The sequence below is a fragment of the Heterodontus francisci genome, chromosome 37 (assembly GCF_036365525.1).
Source record: "Heterodontus francisci isolate sHetFra1 chromosome 37, sHetFra1.hap1, whole genome shotgun sequence".
NCBI classification, from domain to species: Eukaryota; Metazoa; Chordata; class Chondrichthyes; order Heterodontiformes; family Heterodontidae; genus Heterodontus; species Heterodontus francisci.
The window spans coordinates 7,016,636-7,042,837 of NC_090407.1; the positions used below are offsets into that span (position 1 = coordinate 7,016,636).

At 44.3% G+C, this 26,202-nt stretch overlaps 1 protein-coding gene across 6 annotated transcripts in view; it reads right to left on the reverse strand.

Annotated features, from left to right (window-relative positions):
* pik3cd (phosphatidylinositol-4,5-bisphosphate 3-kinase, catalytic subunit delta) overlaps positions 1–26,202 on the reverse strand; it is a 214,981-nt gene that overhangs the window by 113,746 nt on the left and 75,033 nt on the right. Inside the window, exon 1 of one of the 6 annotated variants that reach the window (XM_068016972.1) lies at positions 6,398–6,671. The exons of the other annotated variants lie outside the window; for them this stretch is intronic. The gene's annotated coding sequence lies outside the window, so the exon portion shown is untranslated. Of the gene's footprint in view, positions 1–6,397; positions 6,672–26,202 lie in introns of those variants that run through there. 6 annotated transcript variants of the gene reach the window in all.

A 26,202-nucleotide genomic window follows, 5' to 3' on the forward strand; every position in this document is an offset into this window, starting at 1 on the left:
ACATACCAAATAAACTTCAGGTTGTAGATCAGAAAGAGGATTTGGAGCAGGTCAGCACTGTACGTGAAGACACAATTAGATTCAAAGAATGAGCTAGATTATATTTCCGCTCATTTATTCCACTACCACCAACAAATGAATTTACTAAAACAATAGACTTTTCTTTAAAAATGTGTTTCCTTATTTTCAAGATTGCCTGTACGTTACACACCACTTCATGCTTTAGATGGATCCCAGGAAGCTGGGTCCCAGTCTCAATTTAGAGGCAGTTAACTAGTGCACCAGCACAATCCATGTTGCTTTGATTACTGATGTTCCCACAGTTCGGCTGGAGAGATTGGGCTGGATTTTCCAGCAGGCAATGGGGTCCAAATGGGGCTCCCGAGCCCGCCCATGTTGTCAGCGCGTCCGCCAGTGTAACCTTCTGGTGGCGGCCTCCAAATTGGCCGCCTCCATGCTCGTCATCCTATTAAGGACGGTGGATGGGCTCCCAATACTGCAGGCCCAATCAAAGCCTGCAGCTTTTCATCACCGTGGCACCGTCACTGGTTCGGGTAGCCCTGCTGCCAGGAGGCTGCCTTGAATGAGCTGGCAGTCTCCGCATCAGTAAAATACCAGCGCTGATGCAAAATGGCCCCCTAAGTGGGGTCTTACGTGGACTAATTGGTTGCCCGCCTCAGTGGAGTGATGAGCCGACCCAGTTCCCAGCCCGCCCCTGGGAAAGTTCCCCGGAGACAGGAATGTGCCAGGGAGCCATCCCGGCACCCCCTCCACCCAAGCTTCCAACCCTGTCTCCAAGAGACTGGGAAATCCAGCCCAACTCTGCTCTGTCCCAGCACCTTCTAAAACAGCCAGCAGCAAATCAATAAGTTATCATGTGAGGCACTGCAAAATGACCTTTATTGACACAACACAACAATGACATACATTCTTTTACAGAACAAAAAGCTTACATGTAATAACGGACCTCAGAGCATTTGATGATAAAACAGCAGAGTTTTCAGAATACTTTAAATTCCATTACTTTAGGCCTCAGGATTTGAGATATAAATTGAAACAGATGTAGGCTTGCAACAGTCTTATTTAAGCTGGAAAATATCTGCATGAACTTCAAAAGAGTAACTTACACCAAACTAGAAATTATTTTGAGAAACTTTTCAACAATTCACATTGTTAGTTCAATGAGGCCTAAAGTGCTCCACCCATCAAAAAGGTGTGAAAGAAAAATGTTGCCCAAGACATATCCCCAACGGAGGGATCCTCCATTTATTTGTTCAGGCTATACAGAACTTGACAATTACAAATGTGCCGATCACAATTTATGTCTGAACTTTAGCTGAAGGTGGACATCCCAATGGCCCTCCTTGCATTGGGTAAGTAAGGAAGGCCATCACTAAGGGTAATGACCTTTCCCCTTACTTCACAGTATTCATCGAAGAAGCTTTCTAGATTAAAATTTCTTGCCTAATGCTCAAGTCCTCAACATGAGCAAATCAGAATTCTCCAACCTTGTCAAGACCACATTTAATGTTGCTTTGTGCTTCTCATGTGCTCTTGCAGATCCATTTTCAACTGTAAAAGCCATGTACATATCCAAGAAAACCTGAAAATTTGGACATTACAATGCGGCCTCTGACATTCTCTGTGAAATGGGTTTTAATACCACAGCAATCTTCACTTCAGCCTGCATTATCTCCTTCAGAATTAAAGGTTCTTCACGGTGGGTTTGGTGGTTTAGCAGCATCCGGTGTCCTTGAGTCGTCACAATACTTATGAATGTTCTGTGAGGTTCTCTCTTTTCTGGAGATGGAGTTCAACTGTTAAAGCAACATTGTTCGAAGACTCCCTCCTGGTTCATGGATTAAGTGGAATAACCTTCCTGCAAAGTGATGCTGCATCCTCCAGCACCAGATCCTCCCCCTGCTCACTGAACCTGGACTTTCTGGCTTTTTTGTTCGAGTGGACCATTTTTCAAACAGGTGAGATGTTGTTATTACCACTTAGTTATGAATGGGGACAGCCATGGCTACCAGTCACCTGATTTACAGTTGAGAAATAAGTGACTGGCCATTGAAATTCCCTCCACCTTCTTCAGCTGGGTATCTTTCATAGTTTAGTGGCTGTACCAAAATAATATAGGCCTTCTTCTGCCAAATTTAAACAGCATTGTTTAGTAAATCTGAACCACATTTAGTGTGGTCACTTTACACCTACCACCAGCTCAGACCTGACTGCAAGCTGGCCATGAAGTGGCCGCAGAATGAGTTAAATGGTATTTAACGGGACATTTTGGGTTTCTTTCCAGCCAGATCACAGAATGGAAAACGTTCTTTGTGCAGCAATGTCACCCATTTGCCAATGACCTACTTGGCATAAAACAATGGATTTACCAGAATTACTAAACAGCTGGGCTCAGTAAACGTAAAAGCAGAGCTCACTGACATTCAACACCAATGATGTACTTTCGATAACTGATAAATGACGTGCAAACAGAATGACTACAAAGCATATCTTGATTTATACAAATCTGGGAAACTACCTCTGTGATCAACCCCAGGTGATAGCTAAGAACTGCACCATCCTCACACCAAATCAAATAAGGCTGATCAGCCCCATCCACCACCTTAAATGTTCACTCCATCCACCACCAGTGCATCCACAGTGTGTACCATTTGTGCACTGCAGCAATTCATCAAGGCTCCTTCGATAGCACCTCCCAAACCCACGAACTCCACCACCTAGAAGGACAAGGGCAGCAGGCACATGGAAACATCGCCACCTGCAAGTTCCCCTCCAAGTCACCTGCATATTTTTTTTCTTAATTTCCAAAATATACTTTATTCATAAAAATCTGTAAAAATTACATTGCCAAACAGTTTCAAACAGCACCAAAAAATACAAACATTGCAAGGGAGATCAGTTTCCTTCAATACTATCATGAGTTTCTTCACAACCCTTCCATTTCACAATTGTCATGCCAATTACAGTTTTACATTTACAGCAAATGAAAATTTTCCCGATACAGTTCGAGGGGTTTCCCATGGATCCAGTCCCTCAGTTCAGCTTGGTGGGGGGACCTTACACTGTGGTCTTTCCCCATTGAGCCTTTGCTGCGGCTGCCCCAAGCTTTATTGCGTCCCTCAGCACGTAGTCCTGGACCTTGGAATGTGCCAGTCTGCAACATTCGGTGGTGGACAACTCTTTGCGCTGGAAGACCAGCAAGTTTCGGGCAGACCAAAGGGCGTCTTTCACCGAATTGATGGTCCTCCAGCAGTTGATGTTTGTCTCGGTGTGCGTCCCTGGGAACAGCCCATAGAGCACAGACTCCTGTGTTACAGAGCTGCTTGGGATGAACCTCGACAAAAACCACTGCATCTCTTTCCACACCTGCTTTGCGAAGACACATTCCAAGAGGAGGTGGGCGACCGTCTCTTCCCCACCACAGCCACCTCGACGGCATTATGCGGAGGGGGTGAGACTCCGGGCGTGCAGGAAGGATCTGACAGGGAGGGCTCTTCTCACCACCAGCCAAGCTACATCTTGGTGCTTGTTTGAAAGTTCTGGTGATGAGGCATTCTGCCAAATGACTTTGACGGTCTGCTCAGGGAAACATCCAACCAGATCCACCATCTCCTTTTCCTGTAGGGCCTTGAGGACATTCCGTGCAGACCACTGCCTGATGGATCGGTGGTCAAAGGTGCTTTTCCGTAGAAACTTTTCCACGAAGGATAGGTGGTAAGGCACGGACCAACTGGATGGCGCGTTCCATGGCAATGTGATCAGACCCATCCTTCACAACACCGGGGACAGATAGAACCTCAGCAAGTAGTGACACTTGGAGTTTGCGTACTGGAGGTCTACACACAGCTTGATGCAGCCAAACATGAAGGTGGTCATCAGGATGAGGGCCACGTTGGGTACATTTTACCCGCCCTTATCAATGGGTTTGAACATCGTGTCCCTCCGGACCCGGTCCATTTTGCATCCCCATATGAAGCGGAAAATGGCTTGGGTGACAGCCACGGTGCAGGAGTGGGGTATGGGCCAGACCTGCACCACGTACAGCAACAATGCGAGTGCCTCGCACCTGATGACCAGGTTCTTACCCACAATGGAGACAGATCGCTGCTTCCACATGCTCAGCTTATGGTGTATCCTGGCTACTCGCTCCTCCCAGGTTTCGGTGCACGCCCCGGCCCTTCCAAACCATATCCCCAGCACCTTCAGATAGTCTGACCGGACGGTGAAGGGGACAAAGGATCGGTCAGCCCAGTTCCCAAAGAACATGGCCTCGCTCTTGCCGTGGTTAACTTTGGCTCCCGAGGCCAGTTCGAACTGGTCGCAAATGCCCATCAGTCTGCGAACAGACAGCGGATCCGAGCAGAAGACGGCGACGTCATCCATGTAGAGGGAGGTTTTAACTCGAGTACCTCCACTGCCTGGGATTGTCACCCCTCTTATGCTCGCATCCTAATAGACTCAGCAAAGGGTTCAATACAGCAAACAAACAAGACAGGGGAGAGAGGACAGCCCTGTCTGACTCCAGATTGGATCGGGAAACTTTCTGATTCCCACCCATTGATTGAGACTGAGCTACTCATGTTCGTGTAGAGCAGTTTGATCCAATTGCAAATTCCCTCCCCAAACCCCATTTTGGAGAGCACGTCCATCATGTAGGTGTGCGATATCCTGTCAAAAGTTTGTTCCTTGTCCAGGCTGATGAGGCAGGTGTCCGCCCTCCTGTCCCATACACAGGCGATCGTATCCCTGAGTAGCACGAGACTATCCGAGATCTTCCTGCCGAGTACAGTACAGGTCTGATCAGGGTGGATCACCAACTCCAGAGCAGACTTGACTTGAGGGGCTATGACTTTGGACAGAATCTTGTAGTCAACATTAAGCAGTGAGATGGGCTGCCAATTTCTGATTTCTGCCCTCTATCCCTTCCACTTGTAGATGAGGGTGATGATGCCTTTCCTCATGGAGTTTTGTGCTCAAGTCCTTGGGGTGGAACTTGAAACCACAGCCTACTGACACAAAGATGAGTGCTACCAACTCAGCCACAGCTGGCACATCTCACAATGCAGGCGACTATGGCAACAATGGCCTGGAGGTGAGTTCTATGCAGGGTTGGTGGGGTTGCGGGGATGGAGAAGGTTGTGAGGTTGGGAAACCCAGAAGACCTGAGGCCCGAGAAATGTGGCCATCTGTGGTTATAAATAGAATGATTGTTAAAATGAAGGCGTGCAGCCTCATTATAATATTTAAACGACCATCCCACTTCCCACAAGCGGGTTGGTCGCCTGCCCCTCTTCTCACCTCTATTAAAACCGTAATCGGGTGTGTTTGGTTCCTATTCCAGGCTTTTTGCATTTTAATGTCTGACATGACCCCAATCCATCTGTTTTTGAGAGTTAAGCAGCTCACCACCACCTTCTCAAGGGCAATTAGGGATGGGCAATAAAAATGCTGGCCTGGCCAGTGACGCCCACATCCCATGAATGAATAAAAAAAAAGTTAAGATTCAGCCCAATGTCTCTAACACAACTGGAGAGCATAATGGCTTGTAGTCAGGGTATATGTGTTTTTATGGGGAGAAAATGGCATTGTGGTAATGTCATTGGACTGGTAATCCAGAGGAACAGGCTCATACCCTGGGGATATGGGTTCAAATCCCACCACGGCAGCAGATGGAATTCGAATTCAACAAATCTGGGATTGAAAGCTAGTCTTCATAATGTCCTTTAGGGAAGGAAATCTGCCATTCTTACCTGGTCTGTCCTACCTGTGACTCCAGACCCACAGCAATGTGGTTGATTCTGAAGTGGCCTAGCAAGGCACTCAGTTCTAGGGCAACAAATGCTGGCCTTGCCAGTGATGCCCACATCCAATGAAAGAATAACTTTTTTTAAAAATGGTAAGGTAGAACAGTGATTATGTCACTGGACTAGTAATGCAGAAGCCCAGACTAATGATCCAGCAACATGAGTTCAAATGGCAGGTGGGGAATTGAAATTAAAATCAAGTGAACCCTCTGGGGAAAAAAGCTAGCACAACAGATGGTGAGCATGAAACTACCAGATTGTCGTAAAAACCCCTCTGGTTCACTCATGTCCTTTAGCGAAGGAAATCTGCTGTCCTTACCCGGTCTGGCCGATGTGCGACTCCAAACCCACAGCAATGTGGTTGACTTTTAACTGCCCTGTGAGATGGATGAGCAAGCCACTCAGTTGTAAGGCTCACCACCACCTTCTCAAAGGCAACAAATACTGGCCTTGCCAGTGATGCCCACATCCCGTGAATGAATAATAAAAAAAAGTTGGAAATCAGAACTACTGCAACATTGGTCCACCAGGATTTTAATCTGGAAAGAAACAACAAACTGTTGAAACTTTACCTTTAGCTGTTTTCCGTTCAGTCACCCTCAAGCTACAGCATACGACAAAGTCGAAGCAGCTGCAAAAACACCACCAGGTACAATCCGATACTAGACCTTCCACAACTAGCATCACCATTTAATTGGGCTCAGAGTTGTATTTCTGGCAATCTTCAATACAATCAAATCTTGTAAGCTGAAATGTAGTCGGGGTCTCACTGCCAAAACACCCATTTGATCGACTATTGCCCTCTGATAGTTAGTGAGCCATCAAGCATACTGGATCAGACAGATCTGTTCGTGTCCCAGTGGCTGTTTAATCAAATTAACTTTCACGGAAGTCCAATTCACAGAAATGCACATGCAAATACCTACCCTACTCTTATCAGTTCCTACTCTCATTCTATTAAGTCAACAAGGAAATCAAGAAATAAATAGCAATATATAAAAATGTTCGTATTTTTGCCAAGAAATAGGGAGAAATCATCTGTTGCAGGAAGCAATTATCTTTTAATTAATTGGCAGTCCTAAAAATTCTGTCTACTTGCTACACTGCATCAGGATGAAACATTTCAGGAATGTAATTATCTAAGAAGAACATCTTCTAACAGGGTGCAGCAGAGATGGACTCAGAACAGTAATGCACAGTGCCACCGTGTGCCGTCACAGTTTGAATTTGCACTCCACTCCAGATTAGTTAAAATAACAACTCCGCTCAGCATTAGGTCTGATGCTTCCATCTCCACTGCAGCTAAGTGGCTTGGTGAGATGGGGTCCTGGGGCGTTGCCTACAGGTTAAAATACCCAGTCTTCTGTAAGAGGCACGTCGAATCATAGCACATACACCAAGACACTTCTTTAGAAAGGAAGATAGGAAAGGGGACAAGATAAAAGACAAAAAAATCTGTATCATCGGGCACTGCAGGTTGCAAAATTGGCACAATGGGGTAGCTTGCTTGGCTGCGTGTACCTTTGTAAATACCAGTACAATATGACCAGGCAAAAGGGGCTTTAAGCTCCAAATATGGATGAAATTCCTCCTCTTTTGCTCATCTCATTCAAAAAAAAAAAGACCAGGTCATCCGGGACAGAATTAATGAGCATTTTGTTAATTCTGGATACTGTGCATTCACATACAAATTCCTTTTATCAGGCATCACAGTGCCACGTGTTGATAGAATGGAATCCTTTACTGCTGAAATGCCTAAGAGTGCCCTCATCTCCATTTGAGTGCAGTTGGTAACATGCAAGAACAGGAGAAGCCAGAAGTGGTGTAGACACACTGTTGTCCCTCGAAACATGACCAACAGTTCTGTGGAATTGGACGCACCGATGATTCCTGTGGGATGCAGGATTACTCAGCTCTGGAATGCAGGTGAACCTGATTCTTTAGCTGGTGCTCAAACTCATCCACCTCCACGGAGGTGACTGAAAAAATTCGGATACGGAAAACGTCTACTGATCTGGCAGCATAAAATCAAAAATCGGTGATCTATAGGGACCGGGGGTGGGGGTTCGGGGGTGGAAAGTTAAAGGCTGTACCTTAATTGGTCACATTAGAGACTTGTAAACATCTAGTGCAGCTCTGTGTTTGTGCATACGAGGGAACGTGAGTGCATCTGGAAACAGAATGAGTTGTTGTTGAGAACTCAGGCGGCACTTCCTCATTTTGGGAAACTGAAACTTAAACTACTTTTAAAACAAACACTTTTGCCTCTCATTCACAAATACTGCAGGCCAACAAGTCCAGGTGTAAATGAATGAATATCGGTCAGGCGTTTTCTCCGTGGGCACCACATGGACTTTTGACCTGAAAATACGCCCAATGTTGTGTCCATTTTCTGTTGATGTCACGTTATGCACAAGTATCCTCCCAACTTCATTACAATACGCTCAAACTTAAAGTGGACAAAAATCAGCGTAAACAACTGGGGCCCAGGGAAAACACCAATGAAACACCATGTTCAAAATTTGAGTTTCCACTAATACAACCATCACTCCTGAACATTGGACACAGCGGGCAGGAGGACCCCCATGTCTGGACCAAATGGGGCTCCTGGAGTCCGCATTTGCCACAAGCCAGATTGGGGGAATTATTTTCCCCAACACGGCCTCCTAATTGGCCGCCTTCGAGCTCGCCTTCCTATTAAGGACGTTGGGCGGGCTCCCAATGCTGCCAGTCCAATCACAGGGCCAGCAGCTCTAGAGCCTCGGCAGCCCCATTGAGAGCGGTGGGCACTGTTGGGACAGGTCTGAGAATGCGAGGGAGCCTAAAAATGGAGGCGCCCTCGGTGACATAAATTTAAAGTAAATATTCAGAGGGGCCAAGCGGGCCTTTGCTGCTGGCGGTCCCTCCTTGGCGGATAGCGCCTCAGGTTCTGATGACACCTGGACTGCCACAGGGAAATCACCTCCAGGGAGCTGGCAGCCTCCGCTTGTGGCAGGGGGCTGCTGTGCCACCAGCAAAAAAACGATGGGCCCTCTAAATCGCCCCTAATGGAAGCCTTAATTATTTAAATTGGCTTCCTGCCTCCATGGTGCAAGCAGCCAATTGCAATACTCAAAGGATGGTGAATCTGTGGAATTCTCTACCCCAGAGAGCGGTGGAAGCTCAATTATTGAGCATGTTCAAGACAGAAATTGATAGATATCTGGATACTAATGATATCAAGGGATATGAAGATAGTGGGGTGCAATGGCAGAGAGGTACATGATCAGCCATGATGTGTTTGAATGGCAGAGCAGGCTCGATGGGCCAAATGGCCTACTCCTACTTCCTGTGATCCTATGATCCTGCTCACCAGTGGGAAACATCCCTGATGGCGCGAATAGGTCAGGGAACCGTCCCGACGGCAGGAATGCATGGGAAGCCATCCTGACATGGCTCCCCAACTATTTTCAAGCGCCCTCCCATCCCTAGCCCAGCATCCCGGGGACGGGAAAACACTGCCCAGCAAGTTCAACAACCTGTAATCAGGGAATCTTTTCAATGTGACTTCCACTTATGTCATTAAAACGCATTCAAAGAAGCAGAAAATACAAAGCAAGTCTCAGTGAGGAGTAACTAAAATGAAAACGCAAAAAATTGCAACAAAGCACAAGAATCACTATTTCCTGCAGCACCTGAATTTCGGTTCACAGCGCGAGGGACACCTCTGAGCGAGCACAGTTGGAGGATTCTCACACTTGGGAGTTGGGGCCCTGGTCAGGTTTATGAGCAGAGATTCATTTCAGACAGAGGGTTTGAGGGAAGCGACAGATCGAGGAGAGTTGGACATATTGTAGTTACACACGCGACTCAACAAGCCACGTTATTGGTTTGCTCCCAGATGATGTGCGCTTATGGGCACTAACGCAGAGGACACTGCAGTCCATAGTGTTTCTCCTCAGTCGTCTGCCTCCACAGCAACATCGTAACTCTACTGGGTTAAATAGTCTGGGAGCATATTAGAAGGGTATAATGGACTTGTTTGCTTAAAGGTCTGACATTTGTATGTCAAGCTATGAGAGAAATATGTGATTTATGGGCAGTTGTCAGATCCCATGAGCAGGTTCTACTCTTCAGCTTGCTTGCAATCACTAAAGCAATTGGTTTATTCTTTTAACCCTTTATAGTGAATTAACTAAAATGTCAAAACGTCTGGCCAGCCTAATTCCCATCATGGTTGGTGGTCTCCGAGGGTTGTTTCTTTTTCCTACAAGTCTGTTTGAATTCATTTCTGATCTTTCACTGAAGTTGCAGCCTTGTAGTATTTACACTAAAATCAATCTCCCCCTTTACCAGCAACACTAACAGCTTGTTATGATCCAGGCTTTCTAAGCACCATTAGTCATCACTGGTTGTATCAGCCTTCAGTACGGCAGCTACTTCCCCATGAGAACTGGGAATGTAAGTTTGGATCATGCAATCCAGAGCTAACAATGACCCAGTTCTGCAGTAACATTGAACTCTGGAAATCATGCAAGTATACTCAACGCACCTCTTGTGTGATCTGAAAGATGGAAAATATCACATTCTCGATCACTTTGTACAGGATAAAATAATCAAATTTATTTACACTTAAACAATTCACAGAGCAAAAGATATTAAACACAGGCTGTTAAATTTTGTTGTGCCTTTTGCCTCAGCTGGAGTTCCCGCCTGTCAGGGTTGTCCAGTGACCTCTGCTACAAAGTACGTGCATGGCGGACAGCAAGAATAGAAGTGTGCTTGACTGCATTCGATTGTCAAATAGTCCGCAAAGACCATCACATAAAGAAAGGCTTCCTGGGCTGTACTGGAACTAAAGCCTGGCTTAGGTATAAAATTAAAACCCAACCCGGGCCCGACCCAAACCAGAGCCCTTTAACTTTTTTTCGCGCCCGACCCAACCTGACACAAATATCCTTTATCCGTTCCGGTTGCAAGCTATTCCAGCAGATAGAGTTGTGGGGAATCATGGGTAAGCCTGATCCCGTGACTTCCCGGAAGAATTGTCCAGCCCGACCCGACCCCGAATGCTGGACTCGGAATTTCGACCCGATCTGAATCCTACAAGTGCAGTTGGGTCTAGTCAGGGTCGGGCCGGGTAGCCTGGCTTCAGCTGGAACCTCAACCGGGCGAGGGACCAGCACCAATTTCAAGAGGAAGAGAGAACATTGCAAGGGGGGGGGGGGGGTGGAATAAACAACAAGCAAATTCTGTCAAACAGTTCTAGGGTTGAAATTGTGCATATTTCAACTGAAGAGGCATGCAACAAACGGTTTGTTACAGCAACAGTAAATAACTTTCCGATTCAGTCTTACTTAAACAATGGAAAATATTTTAGTTCAGTATTTAAACCAGCTTTACAAAGCTTGTGTTGAGGAACAGATAGCTCATAAAACTTTCAGAACCCAGATCATCGACACTGTCAAACTGTAATAGTGCATGTGTTTTGTAGCAGGTGCTGAATATCACTTTGCGACCACGTTCATTGTCTATTCATGGTACAGTACTTGGCATCAAATCTCACGCATTCAATAACACAGCCAGATAATATGCCACGTGAAAGTAGGCAGGAGTGGCGATTGATGAATTAATCATTAAGAGATTCACCTCAATGAGAAGCAGGAGGGACGAGGGGGCAAAGCATAACATCTTCATTTTGAAGCAAAAACAAACAATTGCACTTTTGACTACTTTGAAGTTCGGATTAACAAATGAAACCGAAAAGTTTTTCAAGGGGTGTGTTGTTCACATGCTCAGTTTCTTCCATCAGGCCATCATGGGCAAGTGTCAGGTGGTGTGGAAAAGTGAAAATAACATTGTTAGATGCCATACTGGGGAACTCTTTCAGCATCTCCAGTGCCTAGCTGCAAACAGGTGTTCGAGAACTCCTAAAACACGTTATCTCATAATCCTTTCAAAAGTACTTTTACATGATCCCAATGCTGTTGACTTCCAAAATACAGACCTTCTGCAATTAATGATAGAGCAAATTTAAGCTTATAGTTGACAGTGAAGTCCCACTTGTTCCTGAGTCAGCCAGCCTGATTTGAGTTCCAAACCCACCACTCAAAGGCCGCTGAACAACTGCTCAGGCAGTGCAGAAACTCTGACAGTGAAGGGGTGAGGGATACATGCAGGCGTGATGTGAGCCGGAACCAGTTCCTTGTGAGAAAGTGATGCATGGAAGTAGGCCTCCTGACCTAAACCCTAATAAATTGTAAACGCACCTCGAGATAGAAAAGAAAACAAATAATTCTGATGAGGGGATCACCAACTTGAAATGTCAACTCCGTTTCTCTCCCCACAGATGCTGCCCCACCTGCGGAGCATTTCCGGCATTTTCTGGTTTCATTTCAAATTTCCAGCATCCGCAGCACTTTGCTCTTGCAAAAGAAAAATGTTTCAAATGAAAATTTTGATGCCTGCTACAATCTTCAGACTTCCAAAACGCAAGCTTAATGAAAACTAAAAAGCTGCACTGACAACCGATGAAACTACTCAACATTGTTGAGTTTAAAGCCGTGGAACCTGGTGAGTATAGGAGGGAGATTTAAACGTGCTCTCAGCTTAAATCAGAGCCGGAATGTGTCATCACAATCCTTTATTAACTTTAAGTTGGATCATACTTAACCCCAATGAGGAAAAGCCTCTTTCAGAAGATCGAAAGGGACCCTGAATGTTGAGCTCTCCAGCTAGTGAGCAGGGCTCGCAGGCTGTGGAGTTCCAGAGGCTACAAGCCAGTCAGTCATCCAGAAATAAAGACGAGGGAGGAGGAGCTCAAATCATTCCTACTGAGATTTTAAGGGTATTCATCTACCCTGTCAATTTGAATAAAATTCTTCCTGATAAATTAAGACTGCGCTGTTCCACATCGACTGGGACAGTGACATATCCAGTTGCACAAGCTGTTCCTCCAAGGTTGGTGCGCTAAACACCTTCCAGCTCTGAAATTTCAGCAATCAGAGTCATGCCGTCAGTCATGAATAAAATACACAAACACAAAAAGGTTTAATTTTGTCCAAGTGCAGGGCTAGGGAAATAAATGGGTTGTAGCTTTACTCACTGCTGGGAGCTACCCTCAAAGCTGCAGCCAAATGAGAATAAACAGCCCAGTAAGAATCACAGTATTAGTCATTTCATAAAAGTACGCAGGGATGCTTTACCCTTAATCCTGTCAGTCAGTTGTGATGCCAACGTATTTTGTTGAATGATAATTTTCCTTGGTCCACTCACTGGAGATCTGAATTTGTATTTTTTTTTTTAAAAAGACATTTTTAAAAGACAAGCTGCCAGCAAAGTCATCTTTTCAGTTTTGGATGTTTACCTAATTTGCAACACTATATCCTACACTGCAATGCTTGTGAGGAGAGAGACGAAATGTCTGCTGATATCCCAGCAAGAACCAAGATGCAGGAAGTTTACGGGAAGTATTTGTTCTCTTTCTTTTAGCTAGAAGAAATACTGCTGCTATGCTTGAATGACTGAGGGGCTGTGATGTGACCAGCCCGTCCCCATCTATGGTTTTAAGCGGTGTTTTCTCTGCAGCGGAGAAACAGCTAGACTCCGACATGCGCAGACCCTAATTAAGGGTCTCGCTCTCTCTCTCCATTCCAGCTTAAAAGCTTTCAAATCCTGCTTGTTGACTGACCACCTTTGCATACTCTGGCTACAATCAGAAACCCCATTGGAGGAAATCATCCATATCGCTATCGCCAAGAGGCTCACCGAACCAGACATCTACCTCTCCAAACTAAAAGACTCAGGCCTACTAGAAGCCAGCCGAATCACCAAACTCCACAGACTGTATACCTTTTTTTATGGACTCTAATTCTACCTTTCCCCACACTCTAACCTATTTGTGTGTGTAAACCTCTAGTGTGTGTGTGTGTGTGTGTGAGTGAGTGAAAGTTGGCACATTGTTTATTATTTTATTAGTTCAGTTACAATAAAGTTAACCCAAGAAAACCTTTCCGATTGGTTCTTGTTATGATTATTAGAAGGAGAGGGAAAAGCAGGAAGCCGTTCGACCCCTCCTCACTTGACCGTAACACAGTCTTATGCCAGTCATGAGTTCCATCAATGAAATGCCTCACAACACCAATACATACAGGAAGAAAGGTGAGTGTGTATGTGTAAATGTAGCGTGTGCAAAGCTAAAGAGTAGCTTTGCTTGTTTGACTGATAGATTATGTGACTTTGAACTGATCTGCACCACGTGATTTATATTGCCTAGATACCAGGGTTGACTTCAGTGCACTGTTAAAAGGGAAATGTCTTATCTCGTAAATCCCATGAATGAAAACAAAACTCACACAGATTGATGGTGGAAATCTGACACCCCAGCCACATATCTAATTAAATGCCATCCATAGCTACTGTCATTTCAACTTGCTACTATTTCACCTGCACTTTTTAATCCTGTGCTCTTACCTCACTAGTTTAATAATATATCCTGGATGAATGGAAAGTGTTCAGGACCCTCCAAGCTCCGGGCGTGTAACGCTGTCCAGGACATCCACTAATTTTGGTGACACCTAGGACTTACAGCAATTGGCAGAATGCTCATCCTCGTGCTGCCCGTGTCAAAACTCACACCAAGTCTCGTTCATTTATCACCCCTGTGCTCACTGACCTACATGGGCTCCAGAACTGGCAACACCTCAATTTTAAAGTTCTCATCCTCGTTTTCAAATCCCTCCATGGCCTCACCTCTCCCCATCTCTGTAATCTCCTCCAGCCCCACAAACCTCTGCAGTTGTCTGCACTCCTCCAATTCTGGCCTCTTGCACATCTGATCTCCGATTTCCATCGCTCCTCCATTGGTGGCTGTGTCTTCTGTTGCCTGGGCCCTAAGCTCTGGAATTCCCTCCCTAAATCTCTCCACCTCGCTTTCCTCCTTTAAGACGTTCCTTAAAACCTACCTTTTTTGATCAAGCTTTTGGTCACCTGTCCTAATATCTCCTTATGTAGCTTGGTATCAAATGTTGTTTGATTATACCGCAGTGAAGTGCCTAGGGATGTTTTTCTATTTTAAAGGCACTATATAAGTGCAAGTTGTTTGTGTAATATTTTCCTGCGTGTCGCGGTCATGTTTCAGAAGTTTGTGATCAAGATGCATTTTGATGGTCGTTGTCCAAATGTCTTACCCCTGGAAGTCGCTCATGTGATTTACAGGTACAAAATGTCTGTGTCCAAGATTTGCACTAGGTAGAAAAAGAAAGCTTCGATATCAGGCAGTAGTGAAGGTACAGAGCAACAACATGTACCATTGCAATCACTGAACCTAAACATTCTCGTGATTTCAGGATCCAGAATCTTATCATTAATAATGGGAATGTCAAGTTACACAATCACGTTAAAACTGATTCAATGTGTGGATTAATGGAAGCAACGTCCTGCAGGCAAATAGGAAAAAAGCTCGGTCTGGAACTGTGGGATGGTGTGCAAGTCGTTTATCACGGTTTATTGACAGTTATCACATGGCCTCCATTTACAGGCTTTTGTGTCATTAGAAGTCTACTAAACAGATGGGCCATTAAATTATTAGCATTTTGTCCATTTTCCTCTTTTGTCCTCCGACTACTCTAGACCTGAAGTATCTTAAAAAGGAAACTGCGGCATCTGGAGATCCAACTTCAGAAGGAGCGTTAACCAAATCTGACGCTTCCACATGACAACTTCTGGGTTTGACATAATGCAGAGCACATTAATCTGCCCAATTAGGTTACACCACCTCCAGCGTCTGGCCTATTAAAGCAGGAGTAGTCTAGCCAAATTGCTACATCTATATTTTCCATTTCTGGCCTCAGATACATGAGTTTCTTTTTAAAAAGCATATTAAATAGCAGCAAACAAACCTGATCAGTGATGACCTCTTGACTGCCCAACTGTTTTATATACCCACTTTCCACCATCCTGTGTGAAAAATGGATGTTAGCGGCACTGTTTTTCAACCTGTTAACCAGATGGATTCCCCTCTCTTCCCTATTCCTCATCCATTGAACAAAGTTATCATTTTTATGTAACTATCAAAAACATAATCAGTATTCAACGTCACTGGATAACTAAAGTTAAAAGTTCCACTGGATGCGGCTTTGCACATGTGCTTTAAATACATGTTCTAAACTTTGACATCCTCAAATTTGGAACACTATTTAGTTCGGAGTTATACTGCCACATTGTATAGTCCAAGTCTGGTCTCCACTTCCTATGGAATTTTTTGGGGGTATTTTGACTCTTGGGCCACATTTAAAATGCCACCAGTCCACTTGCTGCCCATTCCAGTCAGGATGAGGGCGCAGAGCGGCTACAGGCATGGGAGGATCCCAGAGCCCTTTGGCCTCTTGCCGGCTTTTGGAATAGTGGCAGGGAAGGAGATTACGGGAAGGTCTTGCGGGAGGGGAAAAGGGGTTGAGCGCAGGGAGTCATGGACAGGTGAGGCTGCGACTTTCCTTGTGTGGCCCACAGGAGGACTCCTAGCCCCCACAAAAGGAAATCTGTTCACTTACCAGGAGGACACCTTCCTCATCCCACCAGCTGCTGACCTGTGTCAGCCTGGCGGGGAACCCACGGCAGTTTCATCGCTCAGACCCGTAAAAATGCCACCTATATAAGCCATAAGACCAATCAGCCTTTCGGCCTCAGTTCGGTGGGCACCTCATATGCCACTAAAACCAGCGACTTTAAAATCAGACATCAATGGCAACTGAGCGGGAAATAGAACCATTCCATTTTAACTGTTCGCCTAATACACCTCCACCGAGCGGGGAAAGTTAAAATTCTCCCCGCACCTACTCCAGCACAACTACATCAATTCACTCACTCCTACTGTTAAAAGGCAGAGTTACCAGGCAGCTACAAGTGCCCTCTACTGGTGAATGGTGCCTCTATTTTATACTAGACACAACAAATGTTGAATGATCTATTTCAGCCATTCCACTTCTTTCATTGAAAAAAAAACTGAATTATATGGGCACACAGTTATGACCACCTTTCACTGAGCAACAGGCGTAGGCCTTTCAGCAACTCGAGTCTGCTCCCCTATCCAATTAGATCATGGCTGATCTGTACCTCAATCCCAACCTGCCTTAGCTCCATATGCCTCGATACGCTTACCTAACAAAAATATAATCGCTCAGTGTTGCAAGTTCCAATTGTCCCAGCATCCACAGCCTTTTTTGGGAAAGTGAATTTCAGATTTCTGCTACCTTTTTGTATAAAACATTACTCCCCGATTTCCCCATCCTAAATGGCCTCACTCTTGATTTCTGCTACTTTTGGGCCCCAAGTTCAAACCTCACCCAGATTTAACACAAAAGTCTTCTCTTTCCGTCAACTGGCAGGGTCCTTAATGAAGGGCTTGGGCAGTCCCAGGCCCGCTTTACCCAAGTTCAGAGGTCACTGGACAGAGAGATTCATAATTTGTCACAAAATCAGCAACCAGCAAAAGACAAGGGTGGCTGAGATGGGGAATAAAAAGTTCACACTGGTGTAAGAGGGAGTATCTTCCAACAGCAGGGGGGTTAAAAGCCGTTTATTTGGGTGGTGTAGAGGGTGCGTCCCGTCAGTGAACCTGGGGTTGGTTGATAGGGATTACCGAGTACCAAATGGAAGCAGTCTTTCATTTCCCAGTATAATCATGCACCTCCTTATAAACACAAAAAAAAACACAATGAATATTACAAGATGAAACTCGTCGTTCAAAACCAGATTGAACCCAAGATGATTGCTGATGGCAGGACCAGGTTATTGTGATCACAATATCTCTGAAATAATTCTATCAGTTGACAAATCTTATATAGGATTTCCTGGCACTAAAATCTGACTTCCTATTTCAATTGGAGCTAATCTGATAAAATGGCAGATGGTCATCAGTGATACTCGGGCATTCTGGTGGCCATCCCAATCAATTTGAAAGCACTGAGTGAATGCTGAATGCAAAACACCACAATTGATTTCAAACCACAATGCCTCGCAGCAAACATTTTCCTTGGTTCAGTTGCGATAATTTCAAAACAGTTCAGCTGATTAACTTCAAACACACTCCATGTGACTTGGTGCCATCAAAAGTCAAAAGCCACGCACACACACACACACACACACCCCACCCCGGAGAAATCAACTGTTCCGTCACAAAGCGGGTCTGCAGTTTTCACAGAAAGAAACAAACACAAGATGATAAGCGGGAGATAATTGCGAAAGAAAGCAACTTTCAATGTCCCTGGAAATGTAGGATATCTTGTGTTCTTCCACAAACTTTATTGCTTTGAAAGCTCACAAAATTAAAAGGAAGGCACTAATCTGGTAAACCCCACATTGCTATTTTAGCTGCTTCTGTTGAAAGGCTGCCCTACGTGGCCTGGGAGGCAGATGTTTTCTCAGATTAGCAGTGAGACCAATGCATTCCAGTGGAGGGACCCTGGTGGATTATGTCCACCAGCTGAGGCCTAACCCAGTCTTTTTAATTGAGTCCCTAGCAAATCTGGCTGAGAACATTGGTGGGCACTGGAAGAGAAAGAGAGAGAGACAGACAGACACAGACTGCTCGCTATCAGCTTGAAAAAAGACCAACCACATAGCAATTAATGGGAGCAGCAGGATACTTCCCATTCAGGGTCCTGTGGCTCTCAGTCAACTACAGCAGGTTCCACGTGAAAGATTTGCCTCCCTGTCTCTGTAAGGAACCATTCAATTAAAGGAAACTGGCTTCAGAAAAAAATTCAGTACCAGGTATATTCTAAAATAAAGACGTTTTTCCCTACAACAGGATAAAAATGTGTTAAAATTGAATGTTGCTCCACCCCCACAGCTAGATCATTTAAAAGGGTCATATTTATAAAAAGTGTTCATCCCTTTTGTATAGTGTCTTTTAATATTCTTTCAAACCCTCTTACCATGTCCTATAACACAATTAAAATATTTCCTAGTATGAGAGTGCTGAAGCAGAAAAACTCAATGGCAAATTGATGATTGAAAATACACAATCCAACAACTCAAAGAGCTCTCTAACAAGGAATGAAATGATCAAATAATATTTTATTATAGAAGGGTTTTTATAAGCCTAAAATCTTTTTTTTTTTCAAATGTCCTTGATTCTTCTACCTTGGGTTCCCCTCACAAAAAGATAAGCCGATTAAATCTCTTGTAAACTGACTCTTGTGCCTCTTGTGTGAGTGGTGTCTGGGAATACCTGCCCAGGAGTAATAACTAGTCCATCATTATGGTCTACTGTGTAGCTGCCCAGTGTTGTTTTCTAATCTTCTGCAATAATTATCTCACCATCCAAACTAAGTGTCTCAGCTAAAAACGTCAGATTTATTGGTATGATCAAAAAAACAAGGCAGCAACAAATTAAAAGTAAACACTTAAAACATTTGTCCATAAGGGCTTAAATACCCTTTTCCAGCATTTTTCAATGGACAGCTCATTATGCACAAGACCCCCGAATGCAGATTTCACCAATGTAATGTTTTATGTGGTTGACAATTCCTCATTAACTGCACATAATCTAGTCTAGTCAGAGCTGCACTAAAGTTGAGCAACTGGAGCCATGATTTATGCAAACGTAGGTCTTTCATGTCATAGGTGTTAATCTTAAGATAGTAATTGTCTTCCTCCCAAATATCCTCCCTGATGGAAGCCACCCGAGATAATAAATATTTCAATTTTCCCAACCTGATGTGTATAGATTAACATTTCAAAGAGAATCTCGCCCTTGCCATTGAACAGTCTTTGGTCCAATCAATTTCTGAACACAAGAAATGGTACCAGCAACGAAGGCTACTCGATTCTCATTCAATAGTTAGTTAGATCTGATGAGTTCTGTATATTAGCCATTGTCATCCTTCTCCTCCCCCACCCACCCCAGAAATCAATGAAGCCAAAGACTGCTTGCTGGCCAGAGCAAGTCTTTGACAGAACATAAGAAACAGGATCTGGAGTAGGCCATTTGGCCCTTCGAGACTGCTCTGCCATTCAATAAGATCATGGCTGACCTTCTATCTCAATTCCACCTTCTCGCACTATGCCCATATCCCTCAGTAGGCAAAGATCTATCGACCTCTGTCTTGAATATACTCAATGACTGAGCATCCACAGCTCTCTGGGATAGAGAATTCCAAAGATTCACAACCCTCTGGGTGAAGAAATTTCTCCTCATCTCAGTACTAAATAGCTGACTCTTTATTTTGAGACTGTGACTCCGTGTTCTAGATTCCCAGGAGAAAATGTTTCCCAGTATCTACTGTGTCAAGCCCCTTAAGAGTTTTATATGTTTCAATTAGATCACACCTCATTCTTCTAAACTCCAGGGAATATTGGCCTATCTACTCAATGTCTCATCATAGGACAATTCTCCCATTCCAGGAAGCAGTCTAGTGAATCCTGAGTGCACAGATTGGGGGAAATAGACAAGCTCATTGCTTGCAGCACTGTGGCGCGGTGGTTAGCACTGCAGCCTCACAGCTCCAGCGGCCCAGGTTCAATTCTGGGTACTGCCTGTGCGGAGTTTGCAAGTTCTCCCTGTGACCGCGTGGGTTTTCACCGGGTGCTCCGGTTTCCTCCCACAGCTAAAGACTTGCAGGTTGAAAGGTAAATTGGCTGTTATACATTGCCCCTAGTATAGGCAGGTGGTGAGGGAAGGTGGGGATGTGGTAGGAATATGGGATTAATGTAGGATTAGTATAAATGGGTGGTTGATGGTCGGCACAGACTCGGTGGGCCAAAGGGCCTGTTTCAGTGCTGTATCTCTAAATAAATAAATAAAATAAATGATCTTGGGTGGCTGAATCATTGAGAGGATAGTTCCTTTAGAGAAGTAGCTGGCTCAAACTGACTTCAAGTTGGATTTATCCTCTTTATCTAAAGTCATGTGAAATATAATACTGAAATTGTCCCTGCTTTCTAACATTTTCATGAAAACGTTTAGAAGGTTGCTTTTGTTTGTCAAGAACTACATAAGGGGGGCTGTTGCATTATTAAGTAAAGAAGTTTAAAGTAAAGGCCTGCTCAGGTCAGGAAAAGAAAAACCCGACCCGAACCACATCGGACCCAAGCCCGACCCGTCCCAAGTCCTTCCATTTTTTCCCGTGCCCGACCCAACCCGACCACCGGAATGTTCACTTTACTCACCTTCCAATTCCGAATCCGTTGTTCAATTTTTCAGTTTGTGCAGATAAGCAACAAAAACTGTAATTGAGCTTGAAAGGTTGTTTAAAAAGCTGAAGATTGGAGCTCTTCCTGGTTTCTGCATCTCAGCTGCTCACTGGATAAACTTGCAGCAAGTATTTCAACCTGTAAAGCAGGAGTCTAGGTAATGTATAATGATATTTTCTGAGCCTTCGGGCAATTGCTGTGTTTATTTGAAGCAATACAGATAGTGGTACAGTGTGGCACAACCTGTCTGGGCACAACTCCATGGGTTTCTGTTTAACTCGTGACCAATCACTGACTTTGTGGCTCTAATTTTTATCTTTTTAAACAACTTTTCATGTCCAATTAATACCGTGTGTGTCCAAAGCTGACCCGGCCCGACCGGACCCGAGCCCGAGCCCAAAAGCCAGACCCCGAAGAGCGACCCAACTCGAACCTGACACATCGTCGGGTCCCGTCGGGTTTGGGTTGGGTAGCAGGTCTTTAGATAAAGTCTCTTGGAGCTGCTCATTTCAGCACCGTGGAGTGTAAAGACACAGCTCCAAGCGTACTCTCAGCCACTGCCCAAGAAGGGACAGTAAACAGAGGTGTCTCTACTAGACTGCTGTCACGCACTTCTATGGCTAGGAGTGGACCAGCTCCTTGCCTGCTCAACTAGACAAGAGTGGTGTGGTGCACTGTATTGCTGTGCTACAGGCGAGTTGGTATATTTAGATATCAAACACGCCTCTTCGGATCTGCTCCTGAACAAGAGCTGTTACCAGCAGTCATAAAGAAAACAGCCATGCTTAGTCATTCAAGTAGTTGTGTGGGAGGTTGCGGTGTAGCAGCATGTGATACCCATTAAAAACATAACCTTCTGGATAGGCCAGTGTTGTGGTTCAGTCTGCCACAACTTAACATATCTAGATGCTTTATAATAAAAGCATCAGCTATCCGATACGAATCGCCTAGTGCAATTATCCGAAAAGTTGAAGGAAGCACGTTCTCTATTTTATGCCGGACAGTGGCACTACTATCCTTCAGAATACTACATCATTCAGCCTTGGCGTCTTGTCAATCAATGGACTGGGGCTAGTGATACCCGGCTCCCTCTCACCTTTCCGTCAACTAGGTCAGGCATTAAGAACGGAGTACAGGGTGAGAACATCAACCCAAACAGGTAATTTGTTTGATCATGGACTCTCGTGAGCCCATTGAACTCCTGAGGGAGACCAGAGATACAGTGTTCAAAAGGGCTCTATTTCTCCCCAATAGTAATCAAACTATATTACAGGCTATTAATTCAAACTTACAACTCATACTATTAACTAGTCACACTCCACAGATGCATCATCCTTATAATCTTCAATCCTATTCTAAACTAGATACTGGACCAGCCAATGTTTCAAAATATTAAGGAACATGAACCACTTTGACTGAAAGTCTATTCCATTTATCCATTAGCGAGTGTGTGTTTCACTGCATGCGCGCATGTACATACAAAATCTTTTGATACCGAAAATTGCTTGAAACTGTTCACTTCCATTGAAGCCTGTTAACTTTCCACTCTCAATCCAAAATGACCTGTTCCCTTCTGAAAGATCCAAGTTCAGTTCCGTGAATTACAACTTACAGCTCCAAGTCACAAAATCAATCTGGCCAAACTTCTCTCCAGCACACATCAAAGCACTTTTGAAATTATTTTGCCCATAACCATTTATCTAATATATTTCCTCTTGTTACTTGATAGTGAGTGCTGATTTTTCACCCTACCTGATGCTTTGTGACACCCGTATCAGCTGTTGGACGTCAACGCGATGTCAAACCAAACCACAACAGTATCAAGAAAGCTCCCAAAATTCATTTTATTTAGCAAAACTGTAAAAAAAAATTAGTTATATTGATCTCGAATGAAGGAACTAAATGGCTTTAAATTAGCCACAATGAATATTGTTACAAGAGTTTGTTTTTGTGTTGAAAGCTTGGAATTCTGTGCATTTATAAAAACTGAGGAGAGGAATTTTCTCTGTGGACATTAATTGCTGAAACTTGATGGATTTGAACTGAGTGAATTACACAGACTGCAAGGCACCTGTTTCCAAGCAACTCAGAAGGGAATGACAGGTCAAGATTTATGATCGTCATGTGACTTGATTGTTGGTTTAGTTTCATTTTTGGCCTGTGAAAAGACCAGTGAGCTGGACAAGGAGCAGGCAGTTGAAATCTGGCTGTGACCTGCCTGGAGACCAGAGAAAAGACCTCTCTCTGTAAAGGAAGCCTGCATCTCTTGAAAAGAAATCCTGCATTTGAAAGGTGGCAGATTCCTATTGCCTCCTGTCTCTGAAGAATTCCTGTATCCAGTGTGGTTCCTGTTGCCTCCTGTGTTTTGGGAAACCCTAGAATCTGCAGACAGCTTCTACTGCTGTGTTGTTGCTGAGAGTCCTGAGCAGACTGGTTGCTGCACCCCTGCTGAAAGACCTGTGTGATGCCTGCTGCAGACAAATTGCCTTGAATGCCTACCCATCACAGACTGTTCATCAACCTCGCCTGGTGAAACTTTGAGTGGCATCTGATTATTTGACTCTGGGACACCTCACTGTACCAAAAACATCATACCAGAACATGATAAACTAAATCATTTTATTTTTTCTTTTTATTCCTAGGAAACAGCTGTAAACCAAAAAATCCTTTTTCCTTGGTTAACTGTTTCTTTTTGAATATGTGTGTGCATGAGGGTTAAGGAAATAAGGAGTTTTTTATATATATAGATTTATCTTGTTAGTAGTTGAGACTTATTATTTCTTTTCTAATAAATAGTTAATGTTGCTGTTGTTTAAAGAAACCTGGTTTGGTGTGCTTTATTCTGGGGGACAAATAAAGTGTCTAATTTGGCTACTCTTCGGTAGGTGGGAAACCTTCTTGATATACTGTGACCAGTGGAGTAGCAGGACTGAATTAACAGTGCATTACTCCTGCCTTGGTCTTAACAATAGAAACAAGTGAGGGAATCGAGACTAGCTCCAGGGATGAGGGACTTCAGTTACAAGGATAGATCAAGGAAGCTGGGGCTGTTCTCCTAAGAGAAGAGAAGGTTGAGAGGAGATTTGATCGAGGTGTTCAAAGTCATCAGGGGTCTGGACAGAGTAGATAGACAGAAACTGTTCCCAATGGCATAAGGGTCGAGAACCAGACAATATAGATTTAAAGTGATTGACAGAAGAATCAGAAGCGACATGAGGAAAAACCTTTTTTTTTTAAACACAGTGAGTGGTTACTGCCTGAGAGTGTGGTGGAGGCAGATTCAATCATGGCTTTCAAAAGTGAATTGGATGTGCAACTGAAAAGAAAAAAAATTGCAGGGCTACAGGGAAAGGGTGGGGGAGTGCGACTAGCTCAATTGTGCTTGCAGGGAGCTGGCACAGGTTGCATGGGCCAAATGGCCTCCTTCTGAACGGTAATCATTTTATGATTCTCACCAAGATGCAGTGACCAGCTTCCCTAACCTCTCATGCATCTATTAAAGAAAGATATAATTGAGGGTGCCAAAGTTCAAACCAGGTTAACTTTAATGCAAAACTAGCAAGCCCAATCATAACCGCATCCAACCTCTGCTGTTCGACTGCCAGGGATTGTTGAAATAAGATGAGGTGGATCCCCCGCCAACCTCCATCCTTCCTTTCGGTCACCTAGACTGCTCACTGAATGTCGATCTATCTATCTGCAAACTATCTTGTGACTGCATGCTTCCTGTCAATAAACCTTCAGTGTCTACTGTCACACTTTTTGTATGTCAACATTTAGACTGGAAAGTCCCCAAGTAAATACTGCAATCATAATGGTTAAGACCCTACAACGACCAAGTCAACATTTCACTGTTGACTTGAACCAAATTAAATCATCGAGAATGCTTTTTGAAAATAAAATTGTCCTTTTCTCTCCCCTCTATAATTGAAATGTACTATTTTCCCAAAATAAGCTTTCAGCCGAAGTTTTATATCAGGCAAGTCTGTTATTTATCGAAATGCAACTGCTGTTCATCCTCGTAGAGGAATTTCTTGCAGACAAACACAACAGCACTTGTGGCATGTTTTTTGATGACAGCTAGAAGAGAAAATAAAAATCAGTGCAAAAAATCACTCAAACACTTTTGAGGCTTAAGGGCTTTTAAAAATGTATATAAACTTGGAAACAACAAAGTATGAACTTTTGAGCACTTGATGAGGTAATTTGCTTTTCTTTTTTAAAAAAAAACTAACTCTTGGTATGTGGGTGTCGCTGGCAAGGCCAGCATGTATTGCCCATCCCTAGCTGTCCAGGGAAGGTGCTGATACAAGTGAGTGGTTTGCCAGGGCAGTTCAGTGTTGAACACGGTGGTGTGGGACTGGCGTCACATATAGGCCAGGCCAGCATGCCTCATTCCAAAAAAAGACTTGCATTTATATAGCGTCTTTTGCAACCTCAGGTCGTCCCAAAGCACTGTACAGCCAATGAAATACTTTTTGAAGTGTTACAACTGTTGCGATGTAGGAATGACAGCAGCCAATTTGCGCGCAGCAAGCTTCCACAGTGGCGCAGTGGTTAGCACCGCAGCCTCACAGCTCCAGGGACCCGGGTTCAATTCTGGGTACTACCTGTGAGGAGTTTGCAAGCTCTCCCTGTGACCGCGTGGGTTTTCGCCGGGTGCTCCGGTTTCCTCCCACCGTCAAAGACTTGCAGGCGATAGGTAGATTGGCCATTGTAAATTGCCCCGAGTGTAGGTAGGTGGTAGGGAATATGGGATTACTGTAGGGTTAGTATAAATGGGTGGTTCTTGGTCGGCACAGACTCAGTGGGCCGAAGGGCCTGTTTCAGTGCTGTATTTCTAAATAAATAAAATAAATAAACAAAAACAGCATAAATAATATAAATGTGAAATGACCAGACAATCTGTTTTTGTGATGTTGCTTAAGGGACACTCATGAACCAATTAGGTTTTTATGACAACCGGATAGCTTCATGACCATGTTTTTCTGCTGTTGTTGATCATTTCTGCACCTCCGGCCTGTGTGCCTGTTCCCCGGCGCCATCTTGCCTCCAGGCTAAGTGGTGGGTAGCCAACTGAGGTAGTTGAAGGCCTATTAAGGCCTACTGAAGGAGGCTGATGAGGATTTTCCTATCAGCCTCCAGGTTCCCAGAGGCGGTGGGTGAGGAGTTTAGCTGCCTGGAGGCGCCATCCACCAACAGT